This window comes from Notolepis coatsorum (assembly GCF_963971535.1).
Source record: "Notolepis coatsorum genome assembly, chromosome: 8".
NCBI classification, from domain to species: domain Eukaryota; kingdom Metazoa; phylum Chordata; class Actinopteri; order Aulopiformes; family Paralepididae; genus Notolepis; species Notolepis coatsorum.
The window spans coordinates 25883725-25908259 of NC_140172.1; the positions used below are offsets into that span (position 1 = coordinate 25883725).

The following is a 24535-nucleotide window of genomic DNA, read 5'->3' on the forward strand; positions in this document are numbered from 1 at the left end:
CCGAGCTGAGGGTTTTTTCAACCTGTAACTTGTTCTTGTCAGAGACCAGCAGGGCTGAGTTGTCCGCAAACAGGAACAAGTTGCAGTCACAAGCTGACGACATGTCATTTGCATAAATTAGGAACAGTAGTGGTCCTAGTATGCTTCCTTGTGGAACACCACAGTTCACTGTGAGGGGGGGGGATAGGGTACCGTTTACCTCCACCATCTGTTCTCTCCCCTCCAGGTAGGATTGTATCCAGCTCACTGATAAACTATCAAAACCAATTGCTTTTAGCTTGTCAATCAGAATGGTGTGATTGACAGTGTCGAAGGCCTTTTGTAGGTCTAGCATGACCATGCCGCAGTATTTGCCCGCGTCCACCTCTTGCTTGATGTGGTCGTTCAAATAGAGAAGGCATGTGTCAGTGGAGTGGGATGTTCTGAAGCCAGATTGGAATTCGTAGATTCGATTTTTATCCGCAAGGTACTTTTCGACCTGTTCGTATACTATTTTTTCCATGACTTTCGAGATGGATGTAAGGATAGAAACAGGGCGGTAGTTGCCTGGGTCTAATTTGCTGCCCTTTTTGTGCAGGGGTGTTACTCTCGCTATTTTGAAGTCCTTGGGGACTTGCTGTTCATCGGCTGTTCATCGGCTACAGCTCAGCATTCAACACCATAGTCCCCTCCAAACTCGTAGCCAAGCTCAGGGACCTGGGCTTGAACTATGACCTCTGCCAGTGGGCCTTGGTCTTCCTGACAGGAAGACCCCAGGTGGTGAGAGCAGGCAACTGCACCTCCTCATCCATCACTCTCAACACAGGGGCCCCCCAGGGCTGTGTTCTGAGCCCCCTCCTCTACTCGCTGTACACGCATGACTGTGTGGCACAGCGGAACAACAACACAATCATCAAGTTTGCTGACGACACAGTAGTGGTGGGCCTGATCTCGACGAGAGGGCCTACTTGAAAGAAGAGGATCTGGCGCGGTGGTGTCAGGAGAACAGCCTCTCCCTGAATGTAGGAGCCAAAGCTATTTAGGTTATTGTATTGTATGAATGTTTATATGTTTATTTTTATATACATTGAAACGGCATTAGGAATATTGATTGGATTTAGATAAAGTCATTGAACCGTCTTATTTGTCATAATAGAACATTCTAGAACATTTGAGTATGATGTCATGATGACCGAGCGTTCTAGAACATTTGTGATGTCACAGTATGACACCATGATCGAACGTTCTGGAACATTCGTGATGTCACCGTATGATGTCATAATCGACATTCTAGAACATTCGTGATGTCAACATTTGTGTCTCTATATATATAGTCCACAATTCTCTCAGAACAGTGTGTAGCTTGAAACAGACCTCAACAGGACTGAACGGATAGACTCAACCAGAGTCATAGAATACAGAGTTGTGACACTCTTTGATCTCGCCGCCACGCGATCACGTGGTTCACGTAGCTCGCTTAGTTCCAAAACAAATCTGCACTCAGCGCCGTCTACCTGATTTTTTGCGAGACAGAGGAGCAGCGGCGACTACTACTACTCTGTTACAGCAATTTTCGGTAAATATGAATACATAATGTGCATTGATCACTGTTGTGTTCTACCATTTATGTCTGCTACTTTATTATTTACATTTAATACTTTTTTTATATCACTAGGCACTGCATTAGCCATATCATGGCAGTTGTTAAACACTCAAGCATAATTGTATTAATCAGCCCACATTACAGTTATATGTTGACAACACTTTATATTCAATATATAATAGCATTTCAGGGGAGTGGCAGAGAGACAGCATTAGTCCGTTTTTCTGTTGTCTGTGGACTGTCCCATAACCTAGGATAAGTTACGAAAAATATTAATGCATAGGCTAACGTTACATGTATGCATTCATATTTTTCTTGTGCTTCTATGGTCATAAATACACACATCTTAATGCTATCTATAAGACATTCATACATACATATAGTGAATATCATACCTTAAGCTGTTTACTCTGCATTTCTTAGCATTTACATTTCATACTGTAACCATTGATGTATTATAAAAGCTCTTATAATACATCCATGACTAATTTAAACGCTGTTCACACTGTATATATCTTAGCGTATTCATACTACTCTTTTCATACTGTTCATTCTGTTAATAATGTTCATACTGTATATCTTAGCACATTCATACCTACCTTTACCGTTTATTCTATTTATATATCATACATAATATGCAAGTAAAATTACACTGCACTGCATTTTACCGCTTCTTTTGCACTTCTGGTTCAATGCTAAACTGGATTAAATGTCTTTCGTTGTTTCAGTACTTGTAGTCTGTGCAAATGACAATACAGTTGAATCTAATCTAAATATCAATCATGCCAGATACTACTCAATTAAGCCAAGAAAGAAGTGTGGTCAACAGTACAAAATATACAAGGCAACCAATTGCATTCCACACATTTATTTTTCTTATAGGCCTATAATATGTCCAGGTAGAGGGTAAAGGTCCAGTCTTCCACTCCTGTTGTTCGTAGTGCTAGATTCGGGCCTTGCGGTCACGACGGCTGCTCACACACCTCAGACTGGACACGCACACACGTCATTATAGTGGTTGAAATATATTACAAATATTATCCTAAAAAACAAAACAGGGAGATAGCGAGTTAAGGAGTTGCTCATGCACTCTACAACAACACACATCTTGTATCTCTTCTCTATCTAACATTTCCATTCCACAGCATGCAAGCGTCCTGCTTCAATAGGTGTATCATTTGTGTATGTGACAATAAAACTACCGGTATTTGATTTGAATCTTTGAGGGTTTTGAGTTCACCCACCAGTTTCAGAAAATGCTGTGGGAGGGAAACTTGGTATTGTAGTATAAATATTCTGCTTGCTTAAGGCGAGACACCCCAGGTGAATAGGCAAATATATATATTGTTTTATTTTGAGATTTTGTTATATTTTGCTTCCTAAACATGTCTTCCATGAAACTAGTGACTTATGGGATGATTTATGGCCATAGACACAATCCCTTCTGGACAAAGTTCACTGCGTTATGTGTCAATATAATGAAACACATTTTTTTTATCTGGCAGCATCCAATGTTGGTATTTATACCCTAACGTTATATGCAAATTAGTGCATATTTAATTAGATAACGCTTATTTTGCATATATAAACATAAGATCTCAGAAAACTTGCAATCAATTTTTTCTTAGTTATGTACATAACAAACTGGGTAAAGTTTCATAGTGATATCTATTCAAATATTTGTTTTGCCTATTCACCTGGCGTGTCTCGCCTTAATCATAACATCTAACTTTTATAGATCAACGTCTTACCATGGTCGGCTGTGCAGCATTCGGGTGCACCAATCGGTCAGAGAAAGGGATCCGTATGTGTTCCCAAAGGACACAGACAGGAGAAGAAAATGGTTGGCCAAAGTCAGCAGAAGCAACCTGACCATCACAAGAAATTACAATAATAGAAAACTGTGTGCGGTAAGTTATATGTTTCTACTCCACATTTGGACATTTCACTTGTGGATTAAGGTTCAATTTATTTTACTGTAATATGTACATGACTACAATGAAATTGTGATTAGCAATTATGGGGTAAAGTCTGGAATTATTCTGCAGGCACATTTTGAGGGAGACCAGTTCACAGCAAACAGAAAAGGCCATCTGAAATTGAAGGCTGATGCTGTTCCAACACTATTTGTGCATCGCCCGAAACCCAAGAGGAGGAAGGGTCCCACTGTGAGAACCCCAGAACCTCCAGCACATATTCATACAGTGGCCAGTGACCACACATATTGTGCCCAAATTAACTTTGGTATGAATAAACGTGAAGTTATAATTTATATAATATTTCTAATTTCAATGACTAGCCTACACAGTACACACCCTCACTGACAATGCCATGTCATCATTTCAGATTGTTGACAGAGTCTGGCTATGGGGCGACAATAATATGTTCATGAGACATGGTTTCTCCCTTCAGCCTTTAATCAGCGTGGTTTATTATTTACAATTGCACACAGCAGCACATGAGTTCTCCTCTCCGTGAGAGGCAGGTGGGAAGAGATAGAGGGGGAGGAGACATCTCCTTAAATACCCTCCACCTGGCGGTAGCATTAGCAGCTCCACCTATAGCGCCCTCTAGTGGAAACAGTTATGCATAGTTAGACAGCTTACAGTCAGCGACAGAAATACTCAGAAGAAATCGCTGCGCTTCGGAAAAGTGACTACGTCAAGATGAGCAGTCATATCGCTAAGCTCAAGCCAGTACTGCAAGATGGAATCCTCAGAGTAGGTGGAAGACTTGACAAATCGGCGATGCCTGAAGAGGCTAAACACCCAGCCATCCTACCTAAGGATCTCCATGTAACAGAGCTTATACTCAGAGACATCCACCAGAATGTGGGTCACAGCGGTTGTAACCACGTATTGTCCAAGCTGCGACTAAAGTTTTGGATCCCTGGAGCTCACGCAGCCATACGAAGAGTCCTCTCCAAGTGTGTAACCTGTCGACGCTCACACGGTGCTGCTGGACAACAACAGATGGCGGATTTACCCCAGGACAGGGTTCTTCCAGATGACCCCCCTTTCACCAACACTGGGGTAGACTACTTCGGTCCGTTCGAAGTCAAACGCGACAGAAGCGTCGTGAAGAGGTGGGGTTGCATCTTCACCTGTCTGGCTATCCGTGCTGTCCACATTGAGGTGGCATCGTCGTTGGACACCGACTCATTCATTGACGCTCTCCGTTGCTTCCTCGCGAGAAGAGGCCAGGTGAAAATCCTCCGTTCAGACAACGGGACTAACTTCGTTGGAGCGGAGCGCCAGCTAAGAAGAGCTATGAAACAATGGAATAGCTCCAAGATCGAGAACACTCTACGACAGAGGGGAATCCAATGGATTTTCAACCCCCCTACCGGTTCTCACCATGGCGGAGTCTGGGAGCGGATGATCAGGTCGGTCAGGAAGATCCTCAGTACCACCTTAAGGCTCCAGACTCTGAATGAAGAGGGCCTACACACCGTCTTGTGTGAGGTAGAAGCCATCATTAACAGTCGACCGATAACCAAGGCTTCTAGTGATCCGGACGACCTGGAAGCGCTTACCCCCAACCACCTCTTGCTCCTCCAGTCAAAGCCTTCCCTGCCTCCAGGCCTCTTCGTGAAAGAAGAGCTCTACTCCCGTAGGAGATGGAAACAAGTCCAGTATATGGCAGACATATTCTGGAAAGGATGGACACAGGAATATCTACCTCAGCTCCAAGAGAGACAGAAGTGGACACGTGTGTCACGCAACTTCGCTGAGGGAGATGTCGTCCTGATCATCGACGACTCTGCACCCCGCAACTCCTGGGTCCTGGCCAGGGTCATCGAGGCGGTTCCTGACCAGCACAGGCTCGTGCGCCGGGTCCGTGTCCAGACGAAGACGACCATTTTAGATAGACCTAGGTCTGTCTTCTCCAAGAAGCTGCATGAGGCGGTGGTACCAGGTATTGGTTATCCAGCAGCAGAGACACTTATCAGTTAAAATAGTGTTTGGTTTTAGCTCCTTGTTTTTTAGTTGTTAGTAATTGTCTCTAGATTAGAAGTACAATTAGGGGCCGGTGTAGGAGCCAAAGCTATATATTTAGGTTATTGTATTGTATGAATGTTTATATGTTTATTTTTATAACCTTACATTGATACGGCATTAGGAATATTGATTGGATTTAAGATAAAGTCATTGAACCGTTTTATTTGTCATAATAGAACATTCTAGAACATTTGTGATGTCACAGTATGCTGTCATGATCGAACGTTCTGGAACATTTGTGATGTCACAGTATGCTGTCATGATCGAACGTTCTGGAACATTTGTGATGTCACAGTATGATGTCATGATCGAACGTTCTGGAACATTTGTGATGTCACCGTATGATGTCATAACCGACATTCTAGAACATTTGTGATGTCACCGTATGATGTCATAACCGAACTGTGAGGGTTCGGTGTGGTATAGAAGAGGAGACCCCAAATGCAAGAACATGAGCAGAGAAAAGATGCTGAGACGAAGGGATGAAGTGAACAGGCTTTTACTGAGCAGTTTTGACAAGGATACACGTTACAAAACGGTAGCAAAACAAAAGCAAACTGTAAACCCGAAAACAAACTATACACAGCAGAGCTGGCAAAAATGGACTAAGGATAAGGAACGGACTCATGGGAAATACAGGTGACAAAGTGAGTACGTGACCGAACACAACTGTGGTAAACAAATCAATGGCACGACAATGAATGTGAGGAAAGGGCAGCTCTATATACTGCCAGCTGGTATAAGGACAGGCATGGCCAAGGCTGGAGAACACAAGGCATAGTAAAACAAACTCACATCATTAATAAAAGTATGTGTAAAGGAATATCTAAAAGGAAAACATATGTAAAAGAACAACCCTTAAAGGAAACATATGTAAAGATGTTAACACTAATAAAAACATGTGTAAAGGGATGAGCCTTAAAGGAAACGCATGTAAAGTATTAACACATACAGAAAACATATGTAAAAGAGATGAACCTTTAAAGAAAACATATGAAAAGATAAAACATTTTAAACACAAGCTAAAACGCACCACACAACATGAACAGAGGAAACACAGCATTAAAGATATCCAGCCCACAGTGAGCTGATAAAGTCCAATATCTGGAGCTGCTGCGTTTGGCCACCAGAGGGCGGCAGAAAACCACTGTTCATATTGTTCAGACAGGATCCCTGGCCGGAACGCGTGTAGCTTAATCCCAGCGGAAGAGTCGCAGAACGCTTCCGCATTCTTGGCCGCACGCCAGTACGGTAATGCGCATTTCCTTTTCCTTCGCCCAGGTGCTCGCGCGCGCATGAGATCCCCGCTTGGTTCGACACATATTAACACGCTTTGGTTCATATTAATCACGCTTTGGTTCATATTCTTTGGTTCATATTAATCATATTAATCACATACACGCGATGGACGCAGCAGGCGATCACTGCTACTGTTATTCAGCCGCGCAGAGGTACATGCATTTGTACGTCACAGGAGAGAAACCGTGTATTCAAAGAAAGCTATTAAAATAGTCTTTGAATCTAAATATACTTTCTTTGTAAAATTTGTCATAATGTAGAATTTGTGTGTGTAACGTACTGTAAAAAATAAATGTTTTTTCACAGGAAATTCACTTCTCTGGTCTGCATCCCCTTAACAATTGTGTGTATTGAGCCGTACTGTATTGTACCCATTCTGCAATCTGTTATTTTCATTCAATCAATTTCATTCAATCAATTTTATGAATGACCGAAAAAACAATGTTACAAAGTAAAGTTGACAGCTGCGTTGTGTTATCGTTACAATGTACAGGGAAATAACATTATGGCGTTGCGAGTGAATCGCGTCACGATAACGTTGCGGCGCCTCTACAGATGGCGCCGCAACGAACGGCTGCCTGTCTGTGCGCTCCGTCGAGACTGTGCCTACTTTTGTTAATATTTATAGTTTTTAGAGTTTTGTTTGTACCAACTGTTGGTGCATTTAATGTATATGACCGTCAGTCACTCATAGACATTGGATTACGGGAAACTTACCAACTGGATTACTCACTGGACCAGCTTTCCGAACCGCAACAATGGCCTGAAGAAATTCTCCGGAGATTAGGACCAGATCCTTTGTTCCTTGATCCCAGGAAAAGAGGACCCAGACGACGAGGAAAGAGAGCTGGAGTCCGTAACAGGCTGAGAACCAGGCGGCACAGGACACCATTGCCCAGTATATTGCTAGCCAATGTACAATCAATTGACAATAAACTGGATGACATCCGAGCAAGGATTCAATATCAAAGAGACGTTAGGGACTGCAACGTTCTCTGCTTCACCGAAACGTGGCTCACACCGGAGGTTCCAGACCACGCAATTCAACCAGCTGAACACTTCTTTATCCACCGCAAGGATCGGCAAGCAGCAGAGTCCGGTAAACAACGTGGAGGAGGTATTGCCTTCATGTTTAACAAAAATTGGAGCGATCCAACTAACGTGAAGGAATTATCCAACCACTGCTCCCCAGAACTGGAATATATAACCATCAAGTGTCGTCCTTTCTTCCTCCCGAGGGAGTTAACGGCGATCGTCCTGATCGGAGTGTATATTCCACCGCAAGCCAGCAACAAGGTTGCGCTCTCCAGACTACACGACGAGGTAAATAGAATACAAGTGGCGAACGTTAACGCCGCCATTTTAGTGCTGGGTGATTTCAATAGCGCCAATCTGAGAAAGGTATTACCTGACTTCTATCAGCATGTGACTTGCAACACCAGAGGCGGTAACATCCTAGATCACTGTTACACGCAATTTAAAGGTGGCTACAAGGCTCATTCTGATAGTGGCTTTGGTAAATCAGATCACGCGTCCATCTTTCTTTCACCAATGTACAAACAGAGAATCAAAAGTACTCCTGTAGTCTCGCGAGAGGTGCAGAAATGGGATTTGACGTCAGAGGAGACGCTCCGGTCTGTGTTTCACGGCACAGACTGGAATGTGTTCCGCGACACAGATAACATTAATGTCTACACGGAGACAGTGCTGGACTATGTTTGTACTAGGGTGAAAGAAACAATCCCCACTACCACAATGAGAGTTTACCCAAATCAAAAACCCTGGGTAGACAAATCCGTCCGTGAAGCTCTGAGAGAGCGCACCAAAGCATACAACGACGGCCTAGTGGCAGGCAACATGAATGACCACAAGGTGGCGCGATACAACGTAAGGAGGACAGTGTCAGAGGCCAAACGGCGCTACAGGGATAAAATTGAACTCCAGTTTGAACAAGCTGACTCTAGAGCTATGTGGCAGGGGCTCAAAACGATGACAGACTACAAAGGCGCCTCCCTCAAACTGAACAGTGACATCTCCTTAGCAAATGACCTCAATACCTTCTATGCGAGGTTTGATGCTGGTAATAACAACACCAGCTCACAAGCCACGGCAATGGGGGGGGGGGGGTCGGCTGCTGATGGAGGCGCAGTGTTCAGGGTAACAGAGCATGAGGTGAGGCGGACCTTTAAAAAAGTGAATATCAGGAAGGCAGCAGGTCCGGACGGCATCCCCGGCCGCGTCCTAAAAGTCTGTGCCGACCAACTGGCCCCAGTATTCACTGACATATTTAACCTGTCCTTAGAACAGGCTGTCATCCCCACCTGCCTGAAGAAGTCCACTATTATCCCTGTACCCAAAAAATCCAAGCCTGCTTGCCTCAACGACTACCGCCCTGTAGCTCTCACCTCCATAGCCATGAAGTGCTTTGAGAAGCTAGTAAAGGGCTACATCTGCTCCTCCCTCCCCATCAACATGGACCCCCTGCAATTTGCATACCGCCCCAACAGGTCCACGGAGGACGCCATAGCCCATGTGCTGCACACAGCAGCATCACACCTGGACAAGAGGCAGGGGAACTATGTGAGAATGCTATTCATCGACTACAGCTCGGCATTCAATACCATAGTCCCCTCCATACTCATAGCCAAGCTCAGGGACCTGGGCTTGGGCTATGACCTCTGCCAGTGGGTCTTGGACTTCCTGACTGGCAGACCCCAGGTGGTGAGAGCAGGCAACTGCACCTCCTCATCCATCACCCTCAACATAGGGGCCCCCCAGGGCTGTGTTCTGAGTCCCCTCCTCTACTCCCTGTACACACACGACTGTGTGGCTCAGCGGAGTAGCAATACAATCATCAAATTTGCTGACGACACAGTGGTGGTGGGCCTGATCTCTGCCAACGACGAGAGGGCCTACCTGGAAGAGGTCAAGGTCCTGGCGGGATGGTGCCAGGAAAACAGCCTCTCCCTGAACGTCAGCAAAACAAAGGAGATGATTGTGGACTTCAGGAGGTCGGGGGTCAAGGACTACAGCCCCCTCAGCATCGACGGGGCACCGGTTGAGAGAGTCAACAGCTTTAAGTACCTCGGAGCCTACATATCCGAGGACTTGACATGGACCACACACATTGACAGTGTTGTGAAGAAGGCACGACAACGCCTCTACTTCCTCAGGCGCCTAAGGAAGTTCCAAGTCAGTCAGAAGATCCTTAAGAACTTCTACTCATGTACAATAGAGAGCATCTTGACCGGCAACATCACCTCCTGGTTTGGGAATAGCACTGCACAAGACCGAAGCAGACTACAAAGAGTGACACGTTCAGCCGAACGCACAATTGGAGGGGGGCTCCCCACCCTCCAGAACATTTACAACAAGCGTTGCACGGGCAAGGCTAAGAGAATCATTAAAGACTCCAGTCACCCGAACAACTGCCTCTTTGAACTGCTGCGGTCAGGCAAGCGATACCGGAGTCTCAAGGCGAGCACAGAAAGACTCAGAAGAAGCTTCTATCCCCAGGCCATCAGGCTGCTAAACGAACAATGAATGAACACTACACAACAACAACCACCAAACGCACATAGCACACACATCCACACGCACACACTCACTTTAAACAAACACACTGTAGCACCCACTCCACACACTTTATAGCACACACCCACTTTAAACAAACACACTGTAGCACCCACTCCCCACACTTTATATTTATTGATGAAAGATTGCACTACAACTCGTACACCTTACTGTAAATTGTACCTAAAATTGTACCTCATCCCATTTCTGCTTTGCACTAGATAGTACTGTACATTAGTACACTGCATAGTATTGTATATTATATGGTAACTCAGAACATTGTACATATGTCTATACCGAACACTGTGACCTCATTTTTCTTCTTCTAAATTACATGCTATATTATGTTATTTGATACTATCTTGTCTAGCACAGTCTCTGGAGCGTAACAGTAAGAAGCATTTTGTATGAAAGTATTCTGTACTTCTGTATGACAACTATTAAAGAACTTGAACTTGAACTTGATAATATACATGTATTCCATAATAATAAAGTACAGTTGACAGCTGCGTTGTCCTCGTTTGGATAATATGTAAAGTACAGTTGACAGCGAGTGAATCGCGTCGCGATAATATACATGTATTCCATAATATGTAAAGTACAGTTGACAGCAAGTGAATCGCCTTGCGATAATATACATGTATTCCATGAATGAATGAATGAATGAAAACTTTATTTAACAGATTGCAGAATGGGTACAATACAGTACGGCTCAATATACATACAATTGTTAAGGGGATGCAGACCTGAGAAAGACGTTTGTCTTGTTTCCATCAGGGTCCCCCATTTTCAATTCATATAGACATTTATGACATACACAACATACATGACATTTATGGCATAGGGACATATAGGTATTTAGTACTGATACATTTGTGACATAAGCGGTATTCAAATATACAGTACTGTTACCCCTAGATCCTGACAGAGTATATACATATGATGGGGAGGGGACTGTACATTAGGAGGGGGTGGGTGGGTGGGAATGAATGAATGAATGAAAACTTTATTTAACAGATTGCAGAATGGGTACAATACAGTACGGCTCAATACATACAATTGTTAAGGGGATGCAGACCTGAGAAAGACGTTTGTCTTGTTTCCATCAGGGTCCCCCATTTTCAATTCATATAGACATTTATGACATACATAACATACATGACATTTATGGCATAGGGACATATAGGTATTTAGTACTGATACATTTGTGACAGGCGGTATATATAATATGTAAAGTACAGTTGACAGCTGCGTTGTCCTCGTTTGGATAATATGTAAAGTACATATCAATCAATCATGTACCTCGGCGCGGCTGAATAACAGTAGCAGTGATCGCCTGCGTCCATCGCGTGTATATATGTGTGCTAATATGGCGCGTTAGCGTTAATATGTGATTAATATGAACCAAAGCGTGTTAATATGTGATTAATATGATCGCCTGCTGCGTCCATCGCGTGTATGTGTGCTAATATGGCGCGTTAGTATGAACCAAAGCGTGTTAATATGTGATTAATATGAACCAAAGCGTGTTAATATGTGATTAATATGAACCAAAGCGGCGAACCAAGCGGGATCTCATTCGCCTGGGCGAAGGAAAAGGAAATGCGCATTACCGATTAATTGAAAATGGGGGACCCTGATGTAAACAAGACGAAAGTCTTTCTCTGGTCTGCATCCCCTTAACAATTGTATGTATTGAGCTGTACTGTACTGTACCCATTCTGCAATCTGTTAATAAACTTTTCAATCAATCAATCAAAACCGTACTGGCGTGCGGCGAAGAATGCGGAAGCGTTCTGCGACTCTTCCGCTGGGATAAGCTACACGCGGCCGGAACCATCATAGATATATGGGAACCATGACACGAACATTCTAGAACAGTGGTTCGGGCGCGAGCGCCCTCTAGGTGGTGCGTGACATGAAATGGTGTTATTTTACTAATAAATATAACTAATATACATTATTTCAAATGGGGATTTTCACTGTGTAAATCATGAAATTCAAGAAACGTTTTAATAAAAAACGTACGTTTTAATAAACAATAATGTCTCGGGCGTGTCTGACACAGGTGTGCTTCATCTGTGCACGGAGACCGTGTTGTTGTGATGACGTAATCAAAACGTGCAACGTGTAACGTGAGCAGCTTGGCAGCTCTTTCCTGCGTTCTGCAGCCTGTGATTGATTGATTGATTGAAAACTTTATTAACAGATTGCAGAATGGGTACAATACAGTACAGCTCAATACACACAATTGTTAAGGGGATGCAGACCAGAGAAAGACTTTCGTCTTGTTTCCACCAGGGTCCCCCATTTTCAATTCATCAGGACATATATGACATACAGATAGTCAGTACTGCTACATCTATACATTTATGACATACCAGATTTGCAAATACAGTACTGTTTGTGATACAGAAGGAGTCAAGAAAAGGGAGTATATACATTTGACGTAGAAACTGTACATTGGAGGAGGTTGGGTGGGGGGGGTTGGGTACACTGGGATATTGACAACCATACTGGGTAATTTACATTGGAGGTGGTTGGGGGGGGGGGGGGGGGGGGGGCACACTGTATAAACAAGCAAAACTGTACATTGAGGGGGGGGAGACTCTGTACAAACAAACACAATTGTACATTGGACTATTGACAAAACCATACTAGGTAAATGACTGTACATTGGAGGGGGTTGGGTTAGGATATTTACAGGGGCCAGTGTTGAATTGCAGTCTCCCGTAGGTGTCTCTTGAGAGAGGTTTTGAAAGTGGGTAGTGATCCACATTCCTTTACAGCTTTGGGTAGGGCGTTCCACATTGATGTGGCATAATTGCGAAACGTGTTTAGTCCCTTATTTGAGCCGAATCTGGGTTTAACATGATTTGTGGAGCTCCCTCTGGTGTTGTGATCGTGGTATTCACTGACCTTTGGGAAGTATTTTGCCATGTACATGGGTACCTTGGTCGTGTAGTGTATCTTGTAGACCAGGCCCATTGCAAGTTGCTGTACTCTGTCATCTACTCTAAGCCATCCTAGGTTGTCAAAGTGGGCAGGGGTGAGGTGGGTTCTAGGAGTAAGGTCAAGCAGTAGTCTGACCAGTTTGTTTTGAGATGTTTGTAATTTTGTTTTTAGCGCCTTTGAGGTGCTTTGGTACCATGAGGTGCAAGCATAGTCGTAGTACCCCTGAATGAGTGCTCCTGCCAGAGTCTTCAGGGTATTCTTGTTTACCAGAGAGGAGATCCGGTACAAGAATCGAGTTCGTTGGTTGACTTTTTTTATTACATTGGATGCCATTTTGTCACAGGAGAGATTAGCCTCTAGGATGGAACCCAGGTAGGTAATTTCATCTTTCCTTGTGACAATATTGTCACCCACTGTAACTGAGAAGCCGTCGGTCTTGCTGAGTTTGTTATTTGAACCGAAGAGAATGGACTCTGTTTTGCCCATGTGTAATGATAGTTTGTTATCAGCGAGCCATATGCAGATTCTGCCTAGTTCCGAGCTGAGGGTTTTTTCAACCTGTAACTTGTTCTTGTCAGAGACCAGCAGGGCTGAGTCGTCCGCAAACAGGAACAAGTTGCAGTCACAAGCTGACGACATGTCATTTGCATAAATTAGGAACAGTAGCGGTCCTAGTATGCTTCCTTGTGGAACACCACAGCTCACTGTGAGAGGGGGGGATAGGGTACCGTTTACCTCCACCATCTGTTCCCTCCCCTCAAGGTAGGATTGCATCCAGCTCACTGATAGACTATCAAAACCAATTGCTTTTAGCTTGTCAATCAGAATGGAGTGATTGACCGTGTCAAAGGCCTTTTGTAGGTCCAGCATGACCATGCCGCAGTATTTGCCTGCGTCCACCTCTTGTTTGATGTGGTCATTCAAATAGAGAAGGCATGTGTCAGTGGAGTGGGATGTTCTGAAACCAGATTGGAATTCGTAGATTAGGTTTTTTTCCGCTAGGTACTTTTCGACCTGTTCGTAGACTATTTTTTCCATGACTTTCGAGATGGAGGTGAGAATAGAAACAGGGCGGTAGTTGCCTGGGTCTAATTTGCTGCCCTTTTTGTGCAGAGGGGTCACCCTCGCAATTTTGAAGTCCTTGGGGACGTGTCCCTGTTTTATGGAGAGGTTTATTATGTGTGTGATGATTGGGGTGATGGCGGCTGCTGAGTCTCTGAGGAATTTGGAGGGGATGTTGTCATGGCCAGTGGCCTTGTTAGGTTGGAGGGCGCTCAGTTTATTGAGTACCTCATCTGTTGTTACCATTTCCAGCTTGAAGTCGTCCTTGCGGACCCCTAGGTTTTTGTAGTAAGCTACTATGTGTTCTACCCCATAAAGCCCTGAGTGGGATAACTAACTGATAACTAACTCCTCTTGGGAGTCGCACTGTTTCTATGTAAACTCCGCGACCGCGAGCAACGCATCCAATAAATGCGTCTTTAACATGCTTTATATCCTCGCCATTACTATATGCCCGTCGCGGTTAAAACATTTTGAACTGAAACGCTTCCATTCCTCTTTGACCCGTCTCTCGTAAGCTACGTCATCCCCTGCTAAGAGTCATGGGAGATGTAGTAAATACAACAGTCCTGTCGTTATGCAGTTTTAAAGCACCTTGGCTTTTTTCTGAATGCATTTTGTTGTAGTTATCCTACAGAGAAAAGAAAATGCACTTGACTTTAATGCACATTTTGTTGTATGCAAAGAGAAAATGTTTAAATTGTACAATCTTTCAGCAGTCAGTCTGGAATTAATGTATGCATTCAAAAGTGCTGAATAAATGTTTTATGGGCCCATAATAGTGATTATTAATATTATTTAAGTTAAGTTTTGCCATAATCATGTCTTTTGCCATAATCAGGTAGCTGAAAAAAAAAAGAAATACATATATATTTATATTAATCATTTTCGGCCTTTCGGTATTCGGTTTTCGGCCAACTGTTTCCTATTTTCGGTATCAGTTTCGGCCAAGAATTTCCCATTCGGTGCATCGGAAACCCATTGGGGGGTGCGTCAGCTAGGTCGGGAGGTGACAGGGGGTGCACGGCCAAAAAAGTTTGGGAACCGCTGTTCTAGAACATTTGTTTCTATATATAGTCCACAATTCTCTCAGAACAGAGTGTGTAGCTTGAAACAGGACTGAACATGACTGAACGGATAGACTGACAAACAACAAAGACTGAAGCCTGCATTTCTCAACCAAGGTGCCAAGCCTTCCGGTTTGCTGTGGAAAGAGCCGGCAAGTGGATTTACGGCTTTCCAGTGTGGAGGAATTTTCATGTGTCGAGTCGGCGGTGAGTTTGGAGACTGGGAAAATACAGTTTTCTTACCTTGTAGTAGTGACGTGAATATTTAGGAAAATGACTTAGGACCACTTCTGTAAAGAAAGACTTCGCTGTGGAAAAGAAATAAACCATTTGGATATCTTTGTTTTACACTGGAGTGGCTGTGGACATTATTTTTCTTTATCAACGAACGTACTACTCACGAGTAAGCAACTTTAACCAGTAGAGTGGAACGTCGGCCCTCATACTGAACGTCAGCTAAACGAAAGAGATGATTGTGGACTTTAGGAGATCGGGGGCCAGGGACTACAGCCCCCTCAGCATCGACAGGGCACTGGTCGAGAGAGTGAACAGGAGTCCACATATCCGAGGACTTGATATGGACCACACACATTGACAGTGTAGGGAAGAAGGCATGGCAACGCCTCTACTTCCTTAGGCACCTAAGGAAGTTCAAAGTGAGTCAGAAGATCCTCAAGAACTTCTACTCATGCACAATAGAGAGCATCCTGACTGGTAACATCACCTCCTGGTTTGGGAATAGCACCACACACGACCGCAGCAGACTACAGAGAGTGGCCCGTTCATCTGAACGCACAATTGGAGGTGGGCTTCCCACTCTCCAGGACATTTACAACAAGCGTTGCGGGGCCAAGGCTAAGAGAAGTCACCCAAACAACTGCCTCTTTGAACTGCTGCGGTCAGGCAAACAAGAATACCCTGAAGACTCTGGCAGGAGCACTCATTCAAGGGTACTACGACTATGCTTGCACCTCATGGTACCAAAGCACCTCAAAGGCGCTAAAAACAAAATTACAAACATCTCAAAACAAACTGGTCAGACTACTGCTTGACCTTACTCCTAGAACCCACCTCACCCCTGCCCACTTTGACTACCTAGGATGGCTTAGAGTAGACGACAGAGTACAGCAACTTGCAATGGGCCTGGTCTACAAGATACACTACACGACCAAGGTACCCATGTACATGTCAAAATACTTCCCAAAGGTCAGTGAATACCACGATCACAACACCAGAGGGAGCTCCACAAATCATGTTAAACCCAGATTCGTCTCAAAGAAGGGACTAAACACGTTTCGCAATTATGCCACATCAATGTGGAACGCCCTACCCAAAGCTGTAAAGGAATGTGAATCACTACCCACTTTCAAAACCACTCTCAAGGAACACCTACGGGAGACTGCAATTCGAAACTGGCCCCTGTAAATGTCCTAACCCAACCCCCTCCAATGTACAGTAATTTACCTAGTATGGTTTTGTCAATATTCCAATGTACAGTTTTGCCTGTTTGTACAGTGTCCCCCCCCCCCCCATGTACAGTTTTGCTTGTTTGTACAGTGTTCCCCCCCCAACCCCCTCCAATGTAAATTACCTAGTATGATTGTCAATATCCCAATGTACAGTTTTGCTTGTACAGTTGTACAGTGTGTCCCCCCCCCAACCTCTCCCTACCCACCCCCCCCCCCCCCCCCAACCTCCTCCAATGTACAGTTTTTACGTCAAATGTATATACTCCCTTTTCTGGACTCTTTTTGTATCACAAACAGTACTGTATTTGCAAATCTGGTATGTCATAAATGTATAGATGTAGCAGTACTATCTGTATGTCATGTATGTCCTGATGAATTGAAAATGGGGGACCCTGATGTAAACAAGACGAAAGTCTTTCTCTGGTCTGCATCCCCTTAACAATTGTGTGTATTGAGCTGTACTGTATTGTACCCATTCTGCAATCTGTTAATAAAGTTTTCAATCAATCAATCAATCAGGCAAGCGATACCGGAGTCTCGTGGCCAGTACAGAGAGACTCAGAAGGAGTTTCTATCCCCAGGCCATCAGGATGCTCAATGACAATGACACTATGTAACAACCCATCATCTACACTCACAGCACACACATCCACACGTACTGTACACACTCACTTTAAATAAACACTCACCTTATCACCCACTTTACTCGCTTTAGACACTTTAACACACTTTATATTTATAGTAAAGAGATTTGCACTACAATTCATACCTCATTGCACCTTACCCTAAGTTTGTACCTCACTGTTTCTTACTCTGTATTGTATATTTTGTATATACCTGTATGACTGAACACTTTATTTAACATACGTTTGACTTTTTCTATTTTATACCTTTTTATCTATTACTGTATGAAGCTCACTCCCAGGGGCTCATACAGAAAAAAGCTTTTCATGATAAAGTATTCTGTATTTTACTATGACAATTAACAAACTTGAAACTTGGAGATAGGATTCTTTTAAATGTTTTAATTTATAACGCCCCCTACTGGTGCAGTTGAATAATTCTTTACAGCCATCTTTTCAACACACTAGCCAACCATTTTGACAACAAGAGTAATATTAGGCTATGATGGTCTTTATAAGTAAACCTCACATCCTGACAGAGAGACCATCCTACCCATACCATCCCAACAAGTCCATTCAGATGTATTGAGCTGACTTTAATTTTTAATGATTACAACTAATTTGAAAAGAAAAACACTGTTCAATTGTTTAATTACTTGTTGATTGTTGAATACAATCTACAAATTACATTTGTAGAGTAATCTGCAATGTTGAAAAAATGTTTGCCATCATTTAGAGGTGAATACTTGCATATTAATACTTTCCTATCCTTTTTTAAAATGTATACATTTTGATAAAATGGCTAACCAATAAGAGATTTTAAAATCACTCTAATGTAAAAATGTGCATTGCTTGTAGCACCTCCAGCCACCACACGCGCTGCATCCTTCCCTGTATATTTGCTACCGCTAGATGGAGCTCTAGAACTGCCTCTTATACACCAGATACAACCTAAAACTATTTGGATAAAACCCACATAGGCTACATAATCTGAGGACTACAAAGGATTGGCATATTATTATATTTAAAAGAATCAGTTGGAATAATTGATGGGTCATTTCTTTGATTGTTCACTGACTCAAATATTTAGAGATATACTCAAAAATAGATTGGACACTTGAAGCTGTAATGAATGAATGAATGAAAACTGTATTAACAGATTGCAGAATGGGTACAGTACAGTACAGCTCAATACACACAATTGTTAAGGGGATGCAGACCAGAGAAAGACTTTCGTCTTGTTTACATCAGGGTCTCCCATTTTCAATTCATAGTGACATTTATGACATACACAATATATGACATCATGACATTTATGGCATAGGGACATACATGACATACAGGTATATAGTACTGTTACACACATGACATAAATATACAGTACTGTTACCCATAGATCCTGTGTAACCTAACCTACACATGACAAAACAACAACAACAACAACAGGGTTAATGATTTGCCAGGTTGATCGTAGCACACTGCACACATTACAGGTTAAAGGTTGTAAAGCGGTTGTCTGGTATCTGAGAGTATTTGAGTTCAGGTGATTACACCAGGGTGAACAAAAATAGTCTGGCCATAACCATAACATGCTGTAAAGTTGGGAGTGACATGCATTCTCTCTCTCTCGCTTACACACGTGCACGTGTCGTGCACATGTCAGTTGGCAATGAATGAAAACAAAAAAAAATAATGTCTGCGCCCGATACATTTTTTTATTCGAAAATGAGTAAAATATGGAAGCAAAGGAGTGACAGAAGTATTTGAATTTTATCAGACAAAAAAAATGCATATACATGATTTTCAGAGTAATTATTTTCAATGCTATAAATTCGTTGTCTGAAAAAAAAATCAGATACATGATTTTCAAAGTAATTATTTTCAATGCTATAAATTCGGTGTCTGATAAAATTCAAATACTTTTGTCACTCCTTTGCTTCCATAGTAAAACACTTGAAATTATACTTGGGGAATTTTAAATTCCATATTATCACTACAGCGTGTGTGTATAATATTATTATTTTTATTATTATTATTATTATTATTATTATTATTATTATTATTATTATTATTATTATTATTATTATTATTATTATTATTATTATTATTATTATTAATAATAATAATAATAATAATAATAATAATTATTATTATTATTATTATCACTACAGCGTGTGTATAATATTATTATATTATTATTATATTATCACTACAGCGTGAGTGTATAATATTATTATTATTATTATTATTATTATTATTATTATTATTATTATTATTATTATCACTACAGCGTGAGTGTATAATATTATTATATTATTATTATCATATGATCACTACAGCGTGTGTGTGTGTGTGTGTGTGTGGGTGTGTGCGTGTGTGCGTGCTCGTGTCGGGCGTCTGTGCCGCGCTGTGATTTTCTATTGGTGCCCCCGTCTCGCGTCAGAACAGCACGACGGCACCTGACTGGCTGCGAGGTGGGCGTGCGCGCGGGACATTCCTACCTGTCGCGAATTACCATAGGCCGGTATAAACACCACAACACCATTGGTCCAAAACGTCGGCTCTGCTCCTAGCCAATTGGCTGACGTGTGTGTCATCACTCGAGAATGCGGAAGTCGTGTCGTCTAACTGAGTCACCGTTGTTGTATCAGCTGATTCTTTCTGAGTGAGTAGAGAACTCCATTTAATTTCCTTCTTCTTCTGATCATAATAATAATCACCAATGTATGAATTATACTCAGGTCGTCAGGCTTTGTGCGGGACACGTGGACTTTACTAATTAGTAAATACATTAGAGCATGAATCAGCCTCTCCTGGTCCCTGTGTGCAGCTCTGAGGTAACACCAATGGCCGTGTTCCAGCAGCAGGGTTAGGGTGAGCAGCCTGTGGGGACAGTATTATTATTATTACTACACAATACTGTCACACTAGGACGACAAGATATAACCTTATACGCAATGTAGCTAATCGCAAGCATATAGCGGCAATACAATCTGAATAAGTAACTTAGAATATATAGAAACCGGTATACTGTATTTATTTTGTATTAAAACCACTGAAAGAAATCATCCCTGCAGCAAGTTTTTAAACTGTCAGTGTCCTGAACCACTGGGTTAGTTATTCTACACATCATAGGATGTATTATATACACAAGGTACAGTCATTCACTCGTGTGGGTTAAGGAGTTGTACTTTTTCCAATGGAACTAGAAAAGCAGGTATTTATGATGAATTGAAAATGGGGGACCCTGATGTAAACAAGACGAAAGTCTTTCTCTGGTCTGCATCCCCTTTTAACAATTGTGTGTATTGAGCTGTACTGTACCCATTCTGCAATCTGTTAATAACGTTTTCAATCAATCACATCTACAATGTCACACTCTGTGATAACATTAAAGGGTGCTATTCAGTGGCTTCATCCTCTCAGACATATTGGTTGGCAAACGGGTGATTGTAATCACAATAACAGGTTAGTTATTATATCAACCATGACCAATGCTGACAGATCAGCTACATTATGTCATCCCATCCCATATCAGTAGGAAGAAGTGCATGACAAATCACGAGAATAGTACTGTGCTGAATATGTAGCCTAGATGGCTAGTTTTACAAACCAAAAGGACAAATGATTGAATACTGGATTCATCTTTTAACAAGGCAAGCCAACAACCTGCACGTTTTGGGTGAGGGTCCATAATAACACAGGAGAAACGGAGGGGAAAGCATATGCCTACATTTTGTGTAAGATACAGTAGGCTAAGCTTTCACCACTGAAGCTCAACCGTTACCTTGGATTAAAGATGTAATGTGTTGGCCATAAATTATTTAAGCAACCTGTTTGCTTTTTTAACAACATTTTGATTACACTTTAATTTAAAACTAGATTACTCGGGAATGCAAAATTGTATGGGTATTCTTGGTCCAGTTTGCTTTTCTGCTGGCAAATAATAGGCTATTTATGACCTCAGGGCTGGGAGGTAGGATATTGAATATCAAGGTATACCATCATTGAACCATGCAAAGGGTTGGATTTTATACATTAATCCAGAAATCATTAAATACATTAAATCTTAAAATGTGTCCTTGCAGTGGTATTTGAAAGATTTTAATAATAATAGAAATATTATTGAAATATACCCTTTAGAAGGAAAAAGCACCATGGCCATTCTATTATAATATATAGGTCATATTCGCCCAGCCCTATGTCACCTCATATCATAATAACCTCCTCTGGCACCCGGTCAATGAGACAGCTGAACTACAAACAGCTGAGACTAACGTAACTAACATTACCACACGCACACACACACACATGTTTAAAGTCTAAGCCAAGCAGTCTCTTCCTATTACAGCAGTCAGTACTCAGCCAGTGTTTGTTAGCCTCTCAGCCACTTTCACTTTCTCCTAGCCTGCCTGCAAACTCCAAAGATATTTTTAGTGTTTTGTTGCACCCAAACGCACTGCTGTTGTGGGTCAACGAGTACAGCTGTCTATACTGTATAGATCGGCCTGGTAAGTTAGCCAGCTGCACTAACGAACGTGCCCGTCCTCCTGGTCTCGTCATCATGCATCCTGATCCTGCACATTCAAGACTAGTGTTCCAGTCCTGTTCATAGAGGATGATAGAATAGAAGTACTTTATTAATCCAGAGGGAAATCCAGCACCACAGATCGCTCACAATGAACATTTAGTTAGTCAAAAGTCAAAAATAAGAATAGGAATAAAATACACAGTCAGAGAAATACATTCTAAAATATACATTCTAAAATTCTGAAATATACAGTCCGACAATATACAGTAAAATTTAAATGGTGTAAATGTCCAGGAAGATGTAGGCCTACTATAGTTAAATGTACATGAACATATACAGGGATTTACTCTGTGCTCAGTGAGGCAGTGAGGCACAGTGTGGCTGTTGGTATGAAGGACTTCCTGTGACGTTCAGTGTTGCATCTTGGGAGTCTGAGTCCAACACTGAACGTTCTCCATAGCACCGCAACACTTCCGGTATTCTGAAATCATGGGAGAGAGAGCGGGGGGAGAAAATGAATGAATGTGGATGAGAGCCATGACATTAAGTGGTTGTAGCTACGGCTGTGGGGGTGCTGGAGACATGATCCAATAGACTTTTATACGCCTGAGTCTCCTGAACACGGAGAGACCAATGATCCCAAGTCGATCGGCACTTTCTCTGCCGAGCTATACCTAGTAAACTCTGCATGCGCAGATTGATAAGCCTAGATCTCTGGACAATCCAGAGATACTCCGTGGGCAAACTCGCATACAGTAATGTGCATCTTGTTTGGTTTGTTTGGTTTCACTTTAGGCCAAACAATCTTAAGAGATACTCATTCATTTGTATGGCCCTTATTAAGAAGATACTGTAAGATTAACTTTATTGTCCCCATGGGAGAAGTACTTTGTTGTTAGTTCAGCATGCTGTAGTGTGCTTCACCTCTGTCTCTTCTTCATCAGACCTGACCTCAGGTCTGTCTGATGATGCGTTTGTTGGCTGAATGCAGACCTCGGCGGCTTCAGGCCTGACCTCAGGTCTGTCTGATGATGTGTTTGTTGGCAGAATGCAGACCTCGAGGCTTCAGGCCTGACCTCAGGTCTGTCTGATGATGTGTTTGTTGGCAGAATGCAGACCTCGGAGGCTTCAGGCCTGACCTCAGGTCTGTCTGATGATGTGTTTGGTGGCAGAATGCAGACCTCGGAGGCTTCAGGCCTGACCTCAGGTCTGTCTGATGATGTGTTTGGTGGCAGAATGCAGACCTCGGAGGCTTCAGGCCTGACCTCAGGTCTGTCTGATGATGTGTTTGTTGGCTGAATGCAGACCTCGGAGGCTTCAGGCCTGACCTCAGGTCTGTCTGATGATGTGTGTTGGCAGAATGCAGACCTCGGAGGCTTCAGGCCTGACCTCAGATCTGTCTGATGATGTGTTTGTTGGCAGAATGCAGACCTCGGAGGCTTCAGGCCTGACCTCAGGTCTGTCTGATGATGTGTTTGTTGGCAGAATGCAGACCTCGGAGGCTTCAGGCCTGACCTCAGGTCTGTCTGATGATGTGTTTGTTGGCAGAATGCAGACCTCGGAGGCTTCAGGCCTGACCTCAGGTCTGTCTGATGATGTGTTTGTTGGCAGAATGCTTGCAGGTAGATGCGATGACGGTGGTCCGTATCCCAGCAGAGCATATTCAAACCCTTTCCCCAGACTATAGCCTACATTTTGCCACAGGAAAAATTGGACTCCAATCATATATAATAATTATTTATCAGGAGAGTATTTTAAGAGGTGACGTCACAGAGGATGTACTTTTCTTCAGCATCCTAATGGCACCTGTTTATCGGACACAAGGATTCTCCCATTTTGACAGATTTTGTGATGTTAAAGGAATTGTAAATTCCTTCTGAAAATAAAAGCTCATGTTTGATGCTATATGGTGTTGGTTAGTTATATGTATGGTTATTTGGTTATATTCATGTATGTGTGTACATGGATGTTCATTGTTCATGTATGTTGTACATGTATAAATTAGGGATGGGTACCTTTCACATTTGAACCGGTACCGGTACCTGTGAATCGATACCGGTACCCAACGGTACCTTTTTTCGGTACTTTAGTCTCAAGAAATGTAATTTACCTACCTCAGTCGTGAAAAAAAAATCCAAACTTCAAATAACTACAATTTCGACAGTTTTCGGCTTGCCATTGCTCCGACTGCTTTGTTGTTGAATCAAGTCAAATCCTAGGTAAGCATATATTGTGCGTGTGAACGTTGACATGAAAAGAAAAAAGTTAATTTTTTTTTTTTTTTTTTCCCTTCTCTGTATCTCACTTGATTCGATACTCGGTAGTACCGACGTGTTTCGGTTCGGTACCTCAAAAGTACCGAATTCGGTACCC

At 42.6% G+C, this 24535-nt stretch overlaps 1 protein-coding gene across 1 annotated transcript in view; it reads left to right on the top strand.

Moving 5' to 3' along the window:
• Nucleotides 1-20390: 20390 nt before the first annotated feature.
• The window catches only part of mtmr4 (myotubularin related protein 4), a 134769-nt gene continuing 130624 nt past the window's right edge, over nt 20391-24535 (top strand). The window contains exon 1 of the mRNA XM_084320340.1: nt 20391-20468. The gene's annotated coding sequence lies outside the window, so the exon portion shown is untranslated. The remainder of the gene's footprint in view (nt 20469-24535) is intronic.